Source organism: Macrobrachium rosenbergii, chromosome 11 (assembly GCF_040412425.1).
Source record: "Macrobrachium rosenbergii isolate ZJJX-2024 chromosome 11, ASM4041242v1, whole genome shotgun sequence".
Lineage (NCBI taxonomy): Eukaryota > Metazoa > Arthropoda > Malacostraca > Decapoda > Palaemonidae > Macrobrachium > Macrobrachium rosenbergii.
In genome coordinates, this window is record NC_089751.1 from 46,845,617 (window position 1) to 46,863,116 (window position 17,500).

The following is a 17,500-nucleotide window of genomic DNA, read 5'->3' on the forward strand; positions in this document are numbered from 1 at the left end:
ATATGATTCTCCGTATCTTAAGAGCACTGCAGAAATGCTTCCGGTAAAGATTTTTATTAGCAATTTGATCCCCCGTATTTTAGCATCTAAACACGAGTCGTGTATCGCGTTTAGGTCCTTTGCAGAAGTAGGAAATATTGTCTGATAGGGTTAACATCCTTAGTTAAGGCATACAAAACTTTTCATCGGTGTATACAGCTGTGACTGCTGTCTCATACCGCAATAACGGCACAGCGCAATATAAATTTGTAGTGAAATCAGTTTATACATATATAGGTATGGGCTAATTGGATATTCTATTTTCGACCCGTGACGACTGACGATAGTTAAAACTGGTCCTATATTTTTTCCTGTTTTACCAGTTCATATAGGCCTACCCTTTCTGTAATAAAACTGTCACATGTTCCAGATAGGCTGAACATGTTTCATTCTATCTCCTCAATCAAAAATTTTCATAAGATATTAGCCTGCATGTCCACCAGCTTCGAGTTCCTAACAACGCTGCACGTATTCCTTTGACATGATCACGTGTTCGCCAAATTCTAAGGTGTGATGGCTGTTCACCTGTAATTTTACTGAGAATAACGCACAAAACATGTTGCTTTTACATTGAAAAAGCAAAATTTACCAAGGACTATGATTTGAATTTTGTTTCGATAGGCATCCGAGGCGTTATACTGTGTCCAGGTTAAGGCCGTGTAGACATGTTCAGTTCAAATAATTGTAGACCTACAGTAGGTTTTGCCCTACCACAAGAAGAGGGCAGAACCTCCGGGCTCAGTGACAGGTTAGTTACACTGCTCCTTCGGGTAAGTTAGGTTAGGTTTAGGAAGAATGGATTCGGATGTATTCCTGTATTTTACAGATAAATGTGCTTTTGCAAGCATCCATCATTGATTTATAATGTTTTAACCATGAATGATGTTTCTGTAGTTTTCAGTAAGGAATTCCCAAAGGGTTGGGTCATAATTTCCCAACGAATAATTTACGACTGAAATGACGATCAAAATCGCTCAAAGCCAATCAAAAAAGTGGAAAACCACAGTTCTCAGTCCAAAGTAATTATGGGCGATGATAGAAGCCCAAATCTCAGTGTCCAAGAACGTCTGGTAGCCTAGCCTACATAATCCAATAAGTTACTCCTTTTGTACATCCGTTTGATCATTATTGTTTCAAATCTTGTGTTCATGTGTGAATTTTGGCTTTACGTCAATGAAATGTCTCTCGACAGGGTTTCATTTTTTACGTGCATATGTTTTGGTTTGTCCCATGACTTATTTCTTATGACATTGGGTATCAATCTATTTCCAACCCATGACTTATGAACAAAGATTTGCCTTTTCTGTGTATTCATTACCCTCCTTTTATGATAAAACTTCGGGAAATGACAGTTAAGCTAAACGTATGTTTCTATCTTGTTTGTCAGCATATTCATTAGATATTGCTTACCCTCTGACATCTAATTACTAAAAGCAGTTTACATATTCCTCAGCTGAGATAACATGGTTGCCCAGTTCAGGACTTGCCAAGGACTATAGTGTAATTTTCGTTCTGGTAAACACTAGAGTTGTCGTATGCTGTTCAAGGTAAGTGTATGTTGACATTTTTATTTCAGATAATTAGTTCTAAGTTATGCCTCATTCCCTAAGATGGGTTAGGGACAAGACCCCCGATGTCAGGTTAGGGCACTGCTCCGTTGGTTAGGTTAGGTTAGGTTGGGTCTGGGAAGACTAGGTTCGAATACATTCCTGTATTTTACGATGTAATGTACATTTTCCAGTAGTATTTTGTAAATTTTCATGTTGTTTCAAGAGTGACTGAAGCTTCTGCAGTTTTCAGTTAGGATTTACAGAAGTTATGGGTTCATAATTTCCAAATGACAATTTTTTGACAGAAATGGCGCTCAGAATAGTTTGAAACACTAGTATTAGGGGTAAACCTTATTCCACTATCAGAAGCAGTGTCGGTATTAACTAGAATTTTACCAGTGTCTTGGAATGGCCGATAGCCTTAGTTGTGCAATTACATAAGATGAGATTTCATTCTTTGGCTAAAAAATCTAAGATCTTGTATTTACTGTGTCACCTTTAATGGATAAACTTGTATATGACAGTTTAGTGAACTTTTGCATTTCGGCAATGAATTTCAGTTGACATTGTCTCATATTTGCCTCTGTGCATACATTTTGGCACCAGTGAATTATTTTATAATGCTCCATGTAATGGGAAAATTCATTTGCTTTCTATTTGTGGGGCATTTGAACGCCAGCAGGTTCTTGTTCCATATAATATCGTTCAGAGCTTTGAAGCTAGGGTAACTGTAAATTTTCTTGACACCTGATTTGGTCTTACTATGGTCTAGAGTCTAGACAATAGAGAGATTAGATCTCATGTCAAGTAAATTCATAGTTAGCTTCAAAGCTCAAATCAGCCCATATGGTACAGAATTTTTGAACAGATAGGTGATAACAATCAGACATCCATTTTGAGTTTTACAGAGACCATGGTTTTTTTTCTTGGGTCGTCCATGTATGTGTATAGAAGTGCTAGGCGCTACGCATAAAGTTGTGCACATAAAAATGACTGTTTTTAGAATGTGAGTGTTTTTAGATAAATTGAAAACTAGACATTATTAGATCCATTTTTAGTTTGTTGCACGTGATGTACGGTATTTTTGTTCTAACTTTTTTTTTTTTTTAGAGGATCAGAGATTTATCCTGCTTTGAATTATTGGAATGACGGAATTTTTCTCTGCCGAGGTACACACAGTTGTTTTCGTTGCGTTATTTGTTTGATCTTAGCATGGTTGTTTTAATATTTAGAGCATTTTTTTATAATAAAAAATAGGTTTATCCCCATCCCCTGGGTATCATTGGTAAGATATTGGAAGAACGACTGTTAATTATGTACCACCCAGATTTTTTCATTTATATGCCAGGGAAAAAATGTGAATACGTAATATTCAAGATGAAACGGAAGAAATTATTCAAAAGGAGCTGCGATAGTGAAGTTAATTCAGCACTGCAAGTGTAACGGACTCATAAGAATGCATTAGCTCGAGGTAGTTTTAACCGTTCGGTCTAAAGCAATTCACAAAGAAAATTTAAAACAATAGAATATATAACCAAAACCGGAACGAGTCGAAATTAAAAATCTATTAGTTAGCGTTAAGAGGTAACACAAGGTAAACAAACAGGTCCGGTCATTTATTTGGAAGGATTGAAACTGCTGTAGCTTATGAATAATTTACGCCGAGACAGATTTGTTTAACTTTTGAATGCTGTTCGAAGTTTTGCATATTTTAGTCTCATCCTGACCTTAATTCAGACTGCAAAATTAGTAGCTGTCAAAAAAAAAAAAGTATTAATGTCAAGTAAACTTCAATATTTAAGATAATCGTGGTAACGTGTAAATACTTAATTTAACTCAGAAGGGAATTTTACGACTGAGATGCTGCAAACAAAGATTGTGGGGAAGGTAAAGTTTAAAAATAACTGATGACGAAAGAGGGGAAAAACTCCCTCTATTTAAGATTGATTATCCCCTTGTTAGTTGTGGTTTTGTTGAGGGCGTTTCCAGGAAAATTCTTTCATTGGACTTACGTACATCACATCACCATCTGTGTCCCTTTGGTTAGAGACAATAGACCCCCCTTCAAACGTAGGACACAGAGGCTGCCTAACAATGCCTTCTCTTACGAGGTAAGACTTCTAGTTTTCTTTGTTGTTTCCCTTTAGATTCAAAGAAAATGGAAAGTGCTTGGTTGGCCTTAGAAATGCTAATGAACTCAAGACAAAAGTAGATGTCAGATTAGGTTTTTACATTTGAGGGAAAGGTCAAAGGATCCGATGGCCTTAGACTATCGGGATTGTCTTGTGAGTAGATTTGACAGAAATATCCAATAACCATATTTCTTACTTTATTTATAATATATTAAAACATAGCGAGTAACAAATCGTTTTTCAAGAATTTAAAAACTCAAGCCACTTCAAATATAAAAATATATAAGTAATATGTTGTAATAACACATTTTCTTGAAGAAATGCCTGAACGTAGTGGAAGAGATATCTGCTAAGAGCAACAGTGCAAGGCAGCAGGCACTCAGGTATTCAAAAGGTGGTTGGGCATCGAATATTTAACAGTGGAAGTGGGCCTTCATAACACATATATACAAATGTATAATCTTTATTTTGAATGAAAATTTAGCTTAGCATTGAAATTAAATATAAGACAAAGAATCGATGTCAAAATGTCATATATGACCTTTAATCTATAGTAGAAATAAAGTAAGAAATATGGTTATTGGATATTTCGGTAAATCTTGAGACATTTTTCTTCTCTGCAGATCATCGCAAATGTAGAGTTACTGAGACATTGGTCGATGTAGATAAAATTCTGTTTACATATGTCCCCAAAATACATTGTGGTAGGGTTTTCGAGATGCATTCATTCGTGTGTTTATTTCCTTCTACATTTACCAGTTACCAGTGACGAATGCTTTCCCAAACATATTCCGTAAGGGGGTGGTGCCGTCGTTGCCCCTCATGCGGTCCACTGTAGGCATTACTTCGGGTTCTTTGCAACGTCCCTTCTGCCCCGAGATGCAACCCCCTTCATTCCTTTTACTGTACCTCGGCTTATAATCTCTTTCTTCCATCTTGCTTTCCACCTTCTCCTAACGGTTGTTTTATAGTGCAGCTGCGAGGTTTTCCTCCTGTTACACCTTTCAAACCTTTTACTCTCAGTTTTCCTCTCAGCGCTGAAACCTTTTACTCTCAATTTTCCTCTCAGCGCTGATGACCCCTACGCTTGGACTTTGGCTTAAGCTTTACATTACATTCTGTCCCTTTCTCAAACATGTTTGTGGTTCAAACAGTGATATCGTTACTTTTCAAGTTTAGTCAGTCAGTTTCGTAGACACGATTCGTTTAGTCATGGTGTCTGTTTAACCGGGGCATCGCAAAGTAATTTGTTATTTGGAATTGTTTTAAGAATCTTTTTAGGGTAACAGTGTTTCCTTGTCTTTTTTTTTTTTAAAGTTAACATGTGTCTATGCAGTTATTGCAGTGACGTCACTTGACCCTGAAAAGCACCACATAATGTGGAAGGACGAGTTATCAAATCGGCTAAATTAGTCATTTTAAATACCAAATATGGTTTACCATATAATTCTTGATGTGATTTTGACGACTTCGACATTATCATCCGTTGTATATATTTGGTTAACCAACTGTAACCTATCCCGTGCTAAGTTTTAAACCGTCCTTGTACGGTCAAGTTACGTTAGGACACTATATACATACATATACATGTATATGTTTCCCATAACAACCATCTCAGTCAAGAATACCGTAATATGGAGGAACCCGTCATGAAGAACGCCAAGGTACAGAACGCCGTAATAACAGAGGCTGTCATGAAAGACTAAGAAAAGAATGGAGGTGTAATGAAAGCGTTCCCGAGAAACTCGTTTGTCATGGTGGTAGGCGGGGTGTTGGGGATGCTTGTCAGTCATTGTAGGGGAGGTAGAAGGGAAGGGGATGGGGTTGAAACTACTCATTGCCTTCATGTCGCAAATGAAGTTTGCCTATTAGCGACGAAGGGCGTGGCGCGCAGCGGGCAGTGATTATGTTGGCACTAGACGGGGCGTGGCGGTGTTGGGTTGCGTGAACTTAATGGGCTAACAGAAATTTATGATGTATGCCCTGTTGCGAGGTCTATTGGAGCGATAACGTCTATTACCTGATGAGGAGCTGTTATCTTAACGAGCTCCAATGAAAGCTTTTTAATGGCGTTCATTTGTTGCGTCAGGCGAAGTCGTCGCCGCCGCTTGTGAATTGGAACGCTGAGTAATTTAATTTTAGTAATTTCTTTATGTAATTTAATCTTAGTATTTTCTTTATGTAATTTAATTTTAGTAATTTCTTTTAGTAATTCAGTTTTGGCAATTTAATTTGATTTTTTCTTTAAGCAATTTCATGTTAGTAATTTCGTAAAGTTATTTTAGTAAATTCTTGTAAGTAATTGAATTTTAGTAATTTCTTTAAGTAATTTAATTTTGGTAGCAACTTTCAAATAATTGAACTTTAGTAACATCTTCTAAGTATTTAAGTATTTTAAGTATAGTAATATCTTTTAAGGAATTTAATTTAATTAAATTCATCGCATTACATAACCGTGGCTTTATCTCTCCTGGAGTCAGTTCTCTTACTTAAATTAAGGTCGATTGATACTGAAGTCGTTTTTTTTTTTTCTTTGCTTCCAGTGTTCAGTTAGTTACTTTGATTAAGTTTCATATTCTTATAAACTCAATAGCTTCGTTTAGTTCAACTTACTTTGACGGGGTAAATTACTTTGACAAGTTAAATCACGCTTAGAAAAGCTGGTGAATTTGATATGTACATTTACTGCTTGAAGTCACTTTGGTAAGTTTTTTCTTTTCTTGCAGAGATGATTGCATAGTAATTCGTGAAGTAAATTTACTTTGATAAGGCCATTTTTTTAAAGGTGTGTGTGTATTTTTTATACAAAAGTTTGTTACGTTGGTAGCACGCAAAAGCTGCCGTTATGCCAATATGGGCTCTCTTTCTTCTGAGCAGGATGAGATGTTCCAGTGCCAGCATGAGCTCTTGCTTCTTTGAACAGATCAGACTAATATATATATATATATATATATATATATATATATATATATATATATATATATACATATGTATGTATATATGTAATGCATATATATATATATATATATATATATATATATATATATATATATATTGTTCTTTCTCAAAAATCAGTTTATGAACTACACACCCTTGCAACCAGACGAAGGCATTCACACGTACGCTGAGAAAGGACTTAAGTCCGCTTTTAAGCATGACAAGGATAATTTTAACGGCCATCATCATTAAGAACAATTACGACAAAGTTGACTCTGAAATAAGTGACTTGAACTCTGACGATTTAGTGATTCAATACTCGGGATTTAATTCCATTTTTTCCTGATATTCGATTGTTCAGTGAAATGGAAAAGGGATGGAAGAAGAGGAAAAGAAGAAGAAGAAGAGGAGGGAGAATATGGAAGGAAAGAGATAGTGTGTCTTTTGTCTTAGAGATGATCGTTGAATCGCTAATCTGAGAGAAATTGCGATCCCTAAAGGGAGAGTATTTTGTCGTGTGGTTTTCTCAACTGATACGAAAATTCGAGCTGTAGATTACATAAAATTACTTTGTTCTAACGAGTACTCACATATTCTGAATACTCGTGCCTATTGTATTAAAAGTCGAAAAGAACAAATAGAAATCAAATTAAAACTTGCTGTTTATTTTGGGGCACGGTTATTGAAAATGAATTATTTTACAGAACGGAGGAATTCATTGTTCTGTCCTAAAGTATTATCCATCATATTTGGTTTAAAGTTCCGGCCTCTGTATGTTTTTTTTTTTATAACTAGTGTTACTGGTATTTTAAACCTGTTTAGTTGTTTTTCAGTCACTTATAATTTTGAGACCAGAGTTATTTTGTAGGTAGGTGGAATTTCTGTGTTCAGAACATAAATTGTGGATAGGATGATTTTGATCAATGAACAATGTATTGGATGTGCATGATTGAGCATATATGTATCCTTTGGTTTTGAATGTGCGTTGATGTGGTGCTTAAAATGTATGATTTTCGTTTTATATATATTGCTGTATGTGATATACAACATGAAGTGCCATGCTGTGATGGTAGTAGGCTATTCAGTGAACTTTTGATCCTGTAAAGTAGACGAAAGGTGATCGTTTCAAGTATAACCGAACCCCGTAGGGCGGCTAGTGCCGTCAGTGCCCCTCATGCGGTGCAATGTAGGCATTACTTGAGGGTCTTTGCAGCGTCCCTTCGGCCCCTAGCTGTACCTCCATTCATATTCTCTTTCTTCCATCTTACTGTCCACCCTCTCTAACAGTTGATTCATAGTGCAACTAGGAGGTTTTCCTCCTGTTACACCTCTCAGACTTTTACTGTCAATTTCCGTTTCAGCGCTGAATGGTCTTAGTCGCCCTAGTGCTTAGCATGTACAGTATGCCTAAAATCATTAAATCAGTAAGTCAGAATAGCCGAAAATGATTTGGCTATAATAAGCTGTAGGTCCCGTTGCTAAGTAACCAGTTGGTTCTTAGCCACGTAAAATAAGTCTAATCCTTCGGGCCAGCCCTAGGAGAGCTGTTAATCAGCTCAATGGTCTGGTAAAACTAAGGTATACTTAACTTATGAACTGGTACCACTTGCAATGCCAGAAGGTTCTGGGGTCGGTTGGAAGAGTGCAGATGTGTTAAGAGGACTGTAGGGAAGTAAACTGACTGCCAACAGAAAATGCTGTAATAGTAAGTGCATGAAGGATTGGAATGGTAGCGAATGAATTCAAGAGAAAATGTTTTTAGGAGAGTCTGAACCTGTTCATTGCTGTCATTGGAGAATATGAAAGGCTGGTTTTGCTTGGGGATGTTGAAACACAGGTTGGTGACAGAGAAAGATACCATTGTAGGCAGGTATGACTATGGAGTTCGTAGAGTAAAGGAGAATGGAGGAGGTGGAAAAGAACAAAGGTTGGGAGAATGGGTTTACATGAAATATATATATATATATATATATATATATATATATATATATATATATATATATATATATAATATATTATATATATATATATATATATATATATATATATATATATATATATATATATATTTATATATACATACACAGTATATGTATATATGTATGTATGTATGTATATAGAGCTTCCAGAGATGACTAGGTTTTTAGCAAAGTTAAATTCACAGATGATGCAATACGGATTGGGGGTAACGATAGAAAGCTAGATAAACAAGAGGAAGAATGAGCAAATGAGAAAGAGTAAGGGTATGAGGGTAAATGGCAACCAAGTAGAAGCAGCAATGAATACCATTGTGGATGGTGGAAGAACGGAAGTGTCTGATTTGTATAAGTATTTGGGAGAAAATATTATGGGTGATAGTAAAATGTGAGGAGTGAGTTACATCTGATGTAGAACTCCTCTACTGAAAAAAGGAATGGATGTTGAATGAACTGCTTGAACAATATTTAACGTAGGTAAAACTGAAGGTGAAAGATGGAGGCATATATATAATATATACATAATGCCTCCATCTTTCACTTTCAGTTTTATTTACGATAAATATTGCTCAAACAGTTCACTGGACAACCACTCCTTTTTTCAGTAAAGGAGAACTGGGTCAACATTCCCCTTTAAGCTTTCATAGACAAACCAAGTTTCTTCCCAATTTAATTTACACACACCGTGCTTCCTTTCTACATCAGATGTCACCAACTTCTCACATTGTGTACCATCCATAATATTTTCTCCCAGATACTTATACAAATCAGACACCTCCGTTGTTCCACCATCCACAGTGCTATTTATTACTGCTTCTACTTGGTTGCCATTTATCCTCATACCCTGACTCTTTCACACATGATCTTTTTTCCCCTTAGTTTCTCCAGTTTCCTATCGTTACCCACAATCCGAATTGGGTCATCTGTAAATTTAACCTATGTTGAAAACCTAATCATCTATGCAAGCTTTGTCGTCCATATTTTTGTGAACGTTAGCGGAGTAGACCCCGCAGGGAGGTAGTGCCGTCAGTGCACCTCATTTTGTGCACTGTAGGCATTACTTAAGGGTTTCGCAGCGTCTCTTCGGCCCCTAGCTGCATCCCCTTTCTTTCCATTTGCTGTACCTCCATTCATATCTTTCATCTCCTAACAATTGTTTCATAGTGCAACTGCGAGGTCTACCTCCTGTTACACCTTTCAGACCTACCTACTCTCAGTTTCCTTGCCAGCGCTGAATGACCTCACAGGTCCCAGTGCTTGGCCTTTGGCCTAAACTATATTCCATTCCATTCCATTCATAAATACTGGAATTTTTCCTGGAAACTTTGGCATTTTGCAGTGGCATGAATCTGGACACTTTGTCTTTTTCAATATATACCGTGTTTAATAGATCAAGCGTTAGTCAACAAATCAAATTATTGAAAGCAAAATTAAAAAACAGAACAGATCAAATATTAGTAAACAAATCGAATTATTGAAGGCAGAATTAAAATAAGAACATATCAAGTGTTAGTAAACAAATCAAATTATTGAAAGCAGAATTAAAAACAAAACACACGCACAGACTTTTAGCTGAGAAACATGACATAAATTTTCCACCGTATGGGGTTAGCGCACGTGCCGACTGCTGCCTTTTTTAAAACCTATCAGTGATTGCAGCGAAAGAAAAATCCGCGAAATGACTGAACTCGGAAGGTAGCTCAATACTGCCAATTATCCGGAAAACCGTACCCAGTTTCCCCGAGATCTTTGGGACCATTGCACGAGCCTTGGCTCCCTCCTGACGAGCTGCGAATGTTTGCAGTGACGAGAAACTCGACTCTAATAAACTACCGCCCATCAGAATTAGGATTGATGATGACCCTGTAAAAGTTGAAGAGCGTCTATAGGGTCGTTAATCTTGCCACCGGCGCAGAGCCAGGTTTATCGATGTCAGGACTAGCATGGGGGATAATAAGAGGAGGATAATGTGGAAGGAGAGAGAGAGAGAGAGAGAGAGAGAGAGAGAGAGAGAGAGAGAGAGAGAGAGGTAAAAGAAGTGACGAATTACATTGGTTCCCTGAAATTCCGGTAGACACTGAAGATTACATTTATTCCTTGATGGTTCTGATACTCAACTATACCATTTTTGGTCACACTTTAAAACAAGTAAAAATGCGCCGAAGAAAGCAATCAAGTTTTCTGTACAGCGTATAATCAAGGCCATCGTAAATAGATCTGTCTTTCGGTAGTCTAGGTATAATGCTGTATGAGCCGCGGCCCGTGAAACTTTATTGTTGCCAGAAGCACGATTATGGCTAAATTTAACCTTAAATAAAATAAAAAGTACTGAGGCTAGAGGGCTGCAATTTGGTATGTTTGATGCTTTGAGGGTTGATGATCAACATACCAATTTGCAGCCCTTTAGCCTCTGTAGTTTTTAAGATCTGAGGGCGGACAGAAAAAAGTGCGGACAGAATAAAGTGCGGACGGACAGACAAAGCCGGCATAACAGTGTTCTTTTACAGAAAGCTAAAAAGCATTGGCTTCACAATAGATATACGAAACCCTTATGAATGGTAAATGGAAATCATAGCTGCATTTAAAAGGATAATTTTGTCTCAAGTAGATTTTACAAATCTGCTTTTTGCAGATTTTATTTCTGTTTCGCAAAGTAATGCGTTTGATAAAAAAAAAAAAAATTCCCGATATTGCCTTCCCTCCGTAGGGGGTTAGTGCCGTCAGTACACCTCATGCGGTGCACTGTAGGCATACTTAAGGTTCTTTGCAGCGTGCCTTCGGCCCCTAGCTGCAACCCCTTTCGTTCCTTTTACTGTACCTCCTTTCATATTTTTCTTCCATCTTACTTTCCACCCTCTCCTAACAACTGATTCATAGTGAAACTGCGAGGCTGTCTTCTTTTCACGCCTTTCAAACATTTACTCTCAGTTTCCATTTCAGCGCTGAATGACCTCATTGGTCGCTGTGCTTGGCCTTTGGCCTAAATTCTGTATTGAATTCAATTTCAATTCGATATTGCCTACCGTATAGAGATCCTCATTTATTAAAAAAGGCAGCGTTGTTTTTACATATCTTTACGCATGATTGAACATTCTGTTTACGACACGTTGTAATTCGTTGATGAACTGTTACAGTATTCCAGTGACGTTATTTTGATCATTACCAGTAAGAATTTGATGTCTAAGATATTTTCATAGTGTTGAGGTATGGGTGACGTCAGGGTCACTGAAGAATAACAGGTAAGGGTAATGTTATAGTAATAGCGTAATAATGACAACTTTGTATGAATCGCGTCAGGAGGTTCAAGAAATAATCGTGATAGAGTTTTAGCCTTCGTGTAGAACATGAAAGCTGGGCCTATGAAAGAATTAATTATAAGAAGCTGCGTTTTGGTTTTGACATCAGCCCTTCAAATGATGTCACCCACTGTGGTCCCACCCCCCGTGACGTCACTGTTTAAATAGTCTTTTGATAATTGAATTCATATATGGAATTCATATATGGAGGTTAGCTGAATCGGCGCGTGATCCTTATATGTTTCCTGGTTAGTTACAAAGTAAATTACAACTGTTATTATTAGTATAATATTCAAAGCTAATCCTTGCTTTACAGCTCTTGTTCAATTTCTATATTACTCTTAAATTATGCGTATTAAATACATAATAGTTTTTAGAACTCCTTTGCGTATTTTAATAACGTTTTCTTTAGTGTTCGTTGTACAACGTAGTTTGCTGTATGTTGGTACGCCTGCGCACAGTAGTGTTGAGACAGATACTTACACATCCAAAATCCACACGTATTCGTAACACAAGTGATTATTCTAGGTAACATGAAACACATGTCATATGATTTACGAGAATTCGGATATAGAGCCAAGCATGGGGCTCTTCCACCCATTCACTGCTTTAGAGAAAGTTAAGTATACCTTAGTTTTACCAGACCACTGAGCTGATTAACAGCCCTCCTAGGGCTGGCCCGAAGGATTAGACTTATTTTACGTGGCTAAGAACCAGTTGGTTACTTAGCAACGGGATCTACAGCTTATTGTGGAATCCGAACCACATTATAGCGAGAAATGAATTTCTGTCACCAGAAATAAATTCCTCTAACTCTTCATCAGCCGGCCGCGGGAATTGAACTCCGGCCCATCGAGTGACAGTCTGAAGCTCAACCGAGTCGGCCAACAAAGGGCTACTTTAGAGAGTGAAAGGAGAAAGGTGGAATGGCTGGAGCTGGACAGCAAGACTCAAGGATGGAAGCAAATTGGAGGTAAAGTAAGTGGTTAAAAAAATGAGAGTGCTTAGAGTCCGAAGGGACGCTGCAGACAACTTTAGTAATGCCTACAGTGCACCACGTGAAGTGCACTGATGGTACTAACCCCCCGCCCCCCGCTCCCCACACCTGGTGGGAAAAATATAAAAAATGAAGAGCTTTCTCTCACACAGTTGTTGTCGGTATGTGTATATAGAAACATTCATGTATGTGCAACATGTTAACAAAAATTGATATTGATTGTTTTGTTTTATTTTGCTTTAGAGAGAGAGAGAGAGAAGCGGTAGGGGGTGATTAAATACTGTAATTCTTCTGTGCACAGAGCGAGAGAGAGTTGATCATATATTTACATTCATCTCTCTCTCTCTCTCTCTCTCTCTCTCTCTCTCTCTCTCTCTCTCTCTCTCTCTCTCTCTCTCTCTCTCCATCGTCCTAGTTCTATCCTCAGGTAGCTGATCTAATAACTTGTTGATGGCAGAGCAGCAGAAGACTGTATTATGTGCCGTAATGTCATCAGTAGTGGGAACAATAACATGTTTTGAACAAGGCCGCCTCCCACCTAAGAAAGCTTTAGCATCCCGTGACAAACGTAACTTAGAATGCACATTCCGTGTCTTAGAAATGTCGTGCAGGAACAAAGATGTTATCTCATAAGTGTTCCGTCGTGTTTTAATGTGTATTGCCGCATTTGACAATGTTTCAGCGATGTGCCTTTTAGATACTAAACGAACTGTTGTTCAACTTACCTCTTTAGGTTACTGTAAAAGAAAACTATTGTGCCGGCTTTGTCTGACCGTCCGCACTTTATTCTGTCCGCACTTTTTTTCTGTCCGCCCCCAGATCTTAAAAACTACGGAGGCTGGAGGGCTGCAAATTGGGATGTTGATCATCCAACCTCCAGTCATCAAACATACCAAATTGCAGCCCTCTAGCCTCAGTAGTTTTGATTTTATTTAAGGTTAAAGTTGGCCATAATCGTGCTTCTGGCAACGATATAGGATAGGCCACCACCGGGCCGTGGTTAAAGTTTCATGGGTTGCGGCTCACACAGCATTATACCGAGAGTACCGAAAGATAGATCTATTATCGGTGTCCTTGTTTATACGCTGTAGCGGCTGTACAGAAAACTCGATTGCGCCGACGAAACTTCAGAGCATTTTTTACTGTTTTTTTTTATCTCTGAAAAATGAAACGAGGAAATGGGTTTCATTCGAAATTGACTGAATGTTTTTGGTTCCTGTATATACTTAAAACTATGCACATTTTTAAGGCCAGTTTTTACGTTCTGTAAAGGTTAAAACTCTCCTAATTACTTTTTGAACCTTCTGATGCGATTCAGTCAGAGATGCAATTATTTGTCTTCTACGAAGCCAAGAGTCACTGTACGAAAGCGGAGGCGCTCAGTTGGTATCATAAAGCCCAGTTACGTGTATGGCTCTATGATATAAGTTTTCTGGAACGGATAAAAATGTTTCATGACACCCAAAGTTCCCCGTAACATTTGCTCTTCAATAGTTGGTTTTCCAGCACGAAAATCATAAGCTTCGTACGTCAGTCAGATGTGGGTACAATAGCTGTTTGTGCTATATGAGAATTGTAGCATTTTTTTGCCCTTCATGAATGCTGTATAGTTATCAAGATTTTTTATGCGCTGTCCTAAGCCCTTTACAATAGCTGGTTGTGTTTTATGTATTTGAACTTAAGGGCCATGTTCGAATCCTTGCCGGGCTGGATACACTTATCAGATATTATTCACCGTGGGTGTGAGTTATTCCCAGGGTATAATATGTTCAGTTTTGGCTGGATTATATATATATATATATATATATATATATATATATATATATATATATTATATATATAGTTTGTGTGTATGTATATATATATATATATATATATATATATATATATATATATATATATATATATATATATATATATATGTGTGTGTGTGTGTGTGTGTGTGTGTGTGTGTGTGTGTGTGAGAGAGAGAGAGAGTTTGTGTGTGTGTGTGTGTGTGTGTATCAAATTAGTATTAAATGAAACAAGAGAAAATACTGAAGTGAAAAAAATCGTGTAATAACCAAATGCCACTTTTAACCTCTTATGTCATTTACCTGTCAATAGAGACCCCTCAGCCGTGAGAGCCTGGGGGCAGGGATATGAAATAAACGTATTAAAGGAGAAAAATAAGTTTTTTCCTTGGAATATATATTTATATATATATATATATATATAATATATATATATATATATATATATATATATATATATATATATATATATATATATATATATATATATATGTGTGTGTGTGTGTATGTGAGTGAGATTCTAAAAGTGCTTTGCAGTCCCTGAAATTTTTAGTACTCTAAATCCAGTATCATTGACAATATTTCGTTGGTTATTATTGCTCTTCTATCCATTTCAGGGACCGCGAGTCATCGTTTTTCTTAAATGTCTTACAAACTAATTATTTGATCGAAATGGTACTTTGACACAGTGTACAAGACACCTCCCGCTAATTTTTGGTAATATAGCACATTGTCAAATGGTGTTAATTAAGGCGTTTACTCTTGAGTTTTAAAGGCAAAGTCGCATGAGTCAGCAGGACTAATCTACACAATCGAACATCCGCTATCCCCCATAGACTGGAAAGGGGGCCGGAGATGGGGAGGCCAGGAAATTGGTTTGTGAGAGGGATGAGGAGGGGGAAGGGAGAGGGAGGTACGGGATGGGGATAAAGGACGTTCGAATGCATAGTTTGGCAATGCTTGGCAACACCATGTAAGTCAAGAGTAAACGCCGTAACCAAAACCATTTGACAAAGAGCGATATTACCACAAATTAGCGGGAGGTGTTTTGTACACTGTGTCAAAGTACCATTTCGATCAATTAATTAGTTTGAAAGATATTTGAGAAAAACGATGACTCGCGGTCCCTGAATTGGATAGTGGTGCCAAGGAAGCACTGTTTCATTTGCTAGGGTCCTATTTCTATATATATTATATAGAAATAAAAAGACAGGTCAGCTAGCAAAGTCAGCAGCAGTAAATTTTTAATTTAAAATCAACCCCGAGTTCATGGTGGAAGCCAAAGCGTGAAGTAGAGCTCAAGAAGATGAAGGAAATGACTTCAAACATAATGCCTTTGGAAATATGAAGAACTGCCAACTGAATGGGAGTTCACAATATACTCGTACAGTACAGATGTCGTCCTCGTATTGGCCGTAAGCTGTTTACCTGGATGACCTCATAAGTCCCAGTGCTTGGCCTTTGGCCTAAATTCTGTATTCCATTCCGACAGAGGAAACTTGCCATTCTGTAATAATTAACCACGAACAAGTCCCCCACCATAGTTCAGTTATTTTTTTCATATTATTTCCTGTCACTTCAAATGTAAACGTGTTAAGCAGAAACAGCAGAGGCAGAATACATCCGAACTGTAATGATATGGGTATAAAAACCCATTTTCCAAATATGAGGCATTAACCAATTGACTATGAAAGTCGCCTCTATTTTTATGTATATCGATTAAAGTTAGCGTCTGGTATTTTTCCCTCGGAAATCGGTTGCCGATAATTAGGTTGTATGCTGCCGAAATATCGTTATTGTAAATTTCATGCAAGGTTAACTTGAGTAGAATGATTGTCGGTAGTGTAAGGTTTCATTGCATTGCCAGTATCTCAGGAATAAGTTGAAGATTTCTGCAGTATCTCATTCGTTTTTGTGCCCATGTACTCTCTCTCTCTCTCTCTCTCTCTCTCTCTCTCTCTCTCTCTCTCTCTCTCTCTCTCTCTCTCTCAAGCGAAAGAGACAGGGCTCTTATCTCGCAAACGAGTAGATCTCTCTAGGTAGAGCTCGTTTGAAAAATGTGGCCCTGATCAGAAGGCGAACACGATATCATGGCAGTGGGATGATAAATAGAGTTAAGGCCTTATTTCCTCGACTTGAGCTCAGGACGAGTTGTGGATGACTGAAGCTGAAGACCTTCCGGCAATGGCAAGAGTCACTGGCTTTAGTCAGCTAGCTAGCAACTGCTTGCTACAAGGAACTGGTTGTCCAGTAACGTATTTAGCCTATGAATCCTCCAAGGATTCCTCCCACTGGATAGACAAAATATAGATATGGCTACCAGTCCTGGCCATGTGGGGATGTTTAAAAATGCGAAAGGTAAACTAAAAATTGGAAAGTAAAAACCCTGAAACACATTGGAAAAAATGGAATATATAGAAGATGAATTCAAGGAAAATGCAATGGGCTTCTTAGTTGCTTATGCATAACGGTGTAAAGGGATGCGAAAAGAGAGATTGGAAGTGGGTAATGTGTAAATTTATTCAGAAATATAAGAAGGAATTTGTAAAGGAGTAGGCATGATTTTAACACCAAATAAAAAAAAAAAGCTGACTGAATGGAGGATAATAACTAGATGGCTGTTAGCAAGATTTAAATAAACAAGTAAAAGTTTCTTCGGCGCAATCGAGTTTTCTGTACAGCCGCTACAGCATATAATCAAGGGCACCGAAAATAGATCTATCTTTCGATGGTCTCGGTATAATGCTCTATGAGCCGCGGCCCATGAAACTTTAACCACG

At 37.6% G+C, this 17,500-nt stretch overlaps 1 long non-coding RNA gene across 1 annotated transcript in view; it reads left to right on the forward strand.

Moving 5' to 3' along the window:
• LOC136843415 (uncharacterized) overlaps window positions 1-17,500 on the forward strand; it is a 192,244-nt gene that overhangs the window by 853 nt on the left and 173,891 nt on the right. Inside the window, exon 2 of the long non-coding RNA XR_010854546.1 lies at window positions 1,493-1,586. This is a non-coding gene — a long non-coding RNA (uncharacterized lncRNA). The remainder of the gene's footprint in view (window positions 1-1,492; window positions 1,587-17,500) is intronic.